Genomic DNA, 4,152 nt, shown 5'->3' with positions numbered 1-4,152 from the left:
AAGGTTCTTTTTAATTAGAGAAAGCACTGCCCTAAGAAAAAGCAAACGCTTGTGCAATCATTATTACCCATCTGACTTCAGCTACTGAAAGGAAACCTTGAGGAATCTGACTTAAGCTATAAATGTGCAATAAGCAGCAGTTTCAGTGTGCAGTGTTGGAGTGACCAGTGCAAGTTTAATAGTTTAGTGCAAACATAAGCCATTAATTTAAGGTGGTTATTTTTAGCAGCTGTAGAGCTAAGGGAGAAACGGTGCTTGTGGAGCCAAGAAAAACACAAACAAGGATGGTGCTAGTCTCTCTGAATCCCCTCTTGCCACTGCCACCACTACACTGACCTGCCATGCCCTCTGCCATACAGGGCTCCACCGTGGCCCCACTACACCCCAGGGGAAGTTACTACAAGTGAGTGTTTGTTTTCAGATATGCTAGTGGTGTTGAGATGACCAGGTTCCTCACAGGAGACCATTACATTACAACAATAAACAGTGTTCACTTATGTCATGCAGTTTCTCTCTCTCGGATCTTCCTTCCTTCTGTGATGTAGTAACCCCGAAGTGTCACCTCAGGGAAAATATGCCTGGGAAGATCTGGAGTTGCCCAATCCCACAGTCTGCATACGCATACACATATATGCCTGTGTATATATACACATATCCATGTAAGGCAGAGCGGAAGTCCCAAAGAAGGAAGACCAACTCTGGGTCAAACCCAAATGCAAGTCACTGCTTTTGTTTGCCTTGCATCACACCACTGGCACATGTGCACTTCTCATGGCAGGTGGTATTGCCTGTCAATTTACATTGACGTTAAAAGGGAAATCAGATCTTGGGCTAAATGTGTTACCATTTGTTTCTGAAAGCAAGCAATAGATAGAGCTTGATTTACTCTGCACCTAACCTAAAGTAAAACCTATTTTCAAGAAGTGCTTGCTGAGACCAGTATACACAGAAGAAAGAAGCAGCAGCTGGGTTTTAGCAGCAGATTTGTCACTCTGTGCCCAGGTCAGTTCCCATTAAAGTCTAAAGATGGGGATGGACATTTGTCTGGGCCCGTAGCGGCTGGCTGCAGCAGGGGATGAGCTCAGCAGCAGAGGAGGCTTCATGGAGGGGTCTGGCCACAGCATGGCCTCCCTGGCAGAGAGCAATCACTTGCAGGCACCTGATGGACAGTCAACACAGTGGGGCAGGTCAGGAGCAAGGTCCTGAACAAGACCAGTCATACAGCTTTGCTAGGGGAAGGAAAGCCTTCCCTTTCTGTCCTGATACATATCCCCCCCTGTGTCAGTTTAGTTTGTAATTTTAAGAGGTAAAAATGCTGTGGGAGAGCTCCCTCAGATGAGTCTGTAGCTAGGAAGCTTTCACAGGAAGAGATAAAAAAAGAGCAATCAAATGAAAAATAAATTGTATGTGTAAAGTCAAACTCTGCCCAACAGAACATGAGCCAGGGGCATTTGGCAAATAAAAGGAAAACAAATATATAATTTTTCCCTAACATAAAAAGAAAACCCCCAACAACCCAGCAGAGCTCTGGCTGGAGCATGGGAGCAGAACAAGAGGGGTGGAAACAGGGACCATGCTGGGGGAGAAGTGAGTCCCCACGACCCGGCGACTCCCCAGGTCCCTGCAGCAGGGGCAGCTGCTCCCACACCAAGGTGCGACTCGCCCATCGGCAGCGTCCGGTGCCCCCACACGCTGTTTCTGCAGCAAGGTGACCCTTAGGGCAAGCCAGACCCTCGCCACGTGGGGCTGAGCGAGGCCTGGGGGCCAGGGGCTGTGCCATTCACCAGGCCGACACGGTGGATCAGCAGGTCACAGATTTCTTGCCTCGACGGACGTGGCCGCTCCTCTGGGCACCGGCGGTAAGTCCTCGGGATCAGTCGTCTGCCTGTGCCACCTCCGAGACGCCTGGCCCCGAGGCCTCGCAGTCCCTCGGAGTAAAGCCGTCCCCTCACCCCTGACAGGGCAGCTTTCACCCAGCACGGGGAGGGAAGGGAGTGTCCCGGGGAGCGCACCCAGCAGCGGCCCCCCGCCCTTTGGAAACAAGCACTTTTTGAAGCCACCTTTGGGTTTGGTCACAACATCCCAGCCTGGCAAAATGTGTGGCTCAGGTCCGCAGGCTCCCACAAGCCCCGCAGGACGGGACCAGCCGAAAGGAGCCCGTCACTGCAGAGGCCCTCCTGCATACCCCGAGCCCAGTGGCCTCTGGGGAGCACTCCCAGCCACCCCCCACCCCTGTTCAAGCCCTCTGCCACCCCTCACAGACAACATCACAGCTCCTGCCCTGCACCATGCCTTCACCTTTCCCTGCCTACAACCACTCCCACTTCACGATGCCCTCCCACCCTCTGATAAATGGCCAAGCCCCTGCCGCACTCCCACCTTGCTGCCAGCAGCCCCCAGACCAAGGCCCGGTGCTGGCACAGACAGGGCCTTTGGGACTGAAATCTCTCAGGACCCTCTCAGCATTTTGTGCATGTGAAGGGATGCTAGTGGTGTGGCAGATCCCTTAGTGCCTTCTGGGATTTTTTTTAGGTTTAATTTATCTCTGGAGGCCAAATAGGCCTTGGCAAGAAAGCAGTCTCACACCATCCCACGCAGAGGACAACTGAGCAATCAGAGAAGCCAGTTGTCAAAGAGAAAGGGCTTCTAAAACGTCACTCTCGTCAGAGCTGCCATTTTACCACAAACAGTTACACCATATTTTGACCTGAAAGGAGTCTGTCAAGTCTTACATAAAAAAATTCAGCCATCTGGCCCCTTCTTCACGCTCTTGCATTGGCGCGGCGCGTGCCAGCAGCACACAGCCATGGCTTTTCTCCTACAGTCATCCACCAGCCGCCACGCAGCAGCAGAGAGCAAGGGACTGCTGCGGTGGCGCAGCCCAGAGACACGACCATCCACAGGCTTTACCAGTAAAAGGTCTTCCCACACGTCACAGCGAGACTCCTACCCTACTGCGAAACCTCCAGTGCCCATGACATCTGCAGGAGACTCACCCTGTCTGAAACTGGTCCTGCCCATCTTAATGGAGTTGCCTGTGCTGGGCCTCCGGGCAGGCAGCGGGTCTGGAAGGAGGGAAGGCAGGATGCAAGTTCGAATACAAGACTTACAGGTAAGTTAAGACTGCTCTAACAACTCACACCGAGGGGAGAGGTAAAAGGGGAATGATCAGCTGGGGTGAGGGAGCTTAAAAAGACACCAAACAAAAATGTAATTCTTAAGAGCTGTCAGTGAAACTCTAAAAATGCCCTGCTAAAGTCTGTGAAATCTGCTGTCTGCATTTGTATCTATAATATCTTAGGATGATTCTCACACATTGAGTTCCAAAAAACTGTTAATAAATAATGAATATGAGCTGAATATAAACACCATTTAACTTATTAAATTTTTTAGCATATACTTCCAAAGCCTGCATTACCCAGCGTATGCTTAATTTGATAAGAACATTCAACACTTTGCTTTGGCATTTAATACATTCTTATGTGATGTTACAACATATTTCTATCATCACACACAGATGACAAATACACATCTGAAAATGTTTTCCTTCTGGAGAAATAAAATACCTACAAAAAAAAAGCTGCACAACTTTAAAGTAAAAATAAAAGTAATTAAAAACAACAACTACTGAATTGTAAACCACTAGTGTAAAAATGCACGTTATTTATGATGACATGACCCACAGGAACACGTGGGTCCAAAGTTGTAAGGTCAAGCTCATACATGTCTTTATTCCCTACACTCCAGGATCTGGCTTTCCTACAGACTCGCTTGAAAATGCTGCAATCCATGTGCTTAAATTTGAACAGCCACACTGCCAAACAGCTCAGGAACCTGCACTCCTGGGTTTTCAGAGGTTATATAGCTGGCAGCTAGAGCAAATAGTGGAAGGTTGGCTTCTTAATTAATTTCTTATTCTTAAGTATGTCTTTCTCATATGTTTAACATGAAAAAAAAAAAAAAGCACATAGAAGAGCCCCAAACCCTGTTTTCTCAGAGAATTCTCTACCTTCAAAATTCAAAAGATGGAAACAAGTCACAGCTGGGTTTATCAACATGCCCTCTTCTGGCCTTTAAAAAACACAAGTCAGCTTGCTGTCACCTGGTTTCTTTGCTTGGAAGAGGCATCAAAATGAGCATGTTTGTGCAAAT

Source organism: Athene cunicularia (assembly GCF_003259725.1).
Source record: "Athene cunicularia isolate RWA chromosome 1 unlocalized genomic scaffold, athCun1 chr1_part2, whole genome shotgun sequence".
Lineage (NCBI taxonomy): Eukaryota > Metazoa > Chordata > Aves > Strigiformes > Strigidae > Athene > Athene cunicularia.
The sequence above is the reverse complement of the archived record's forward strand: the minus strand, read 5'-3'. Positions refer to the sequence as shown.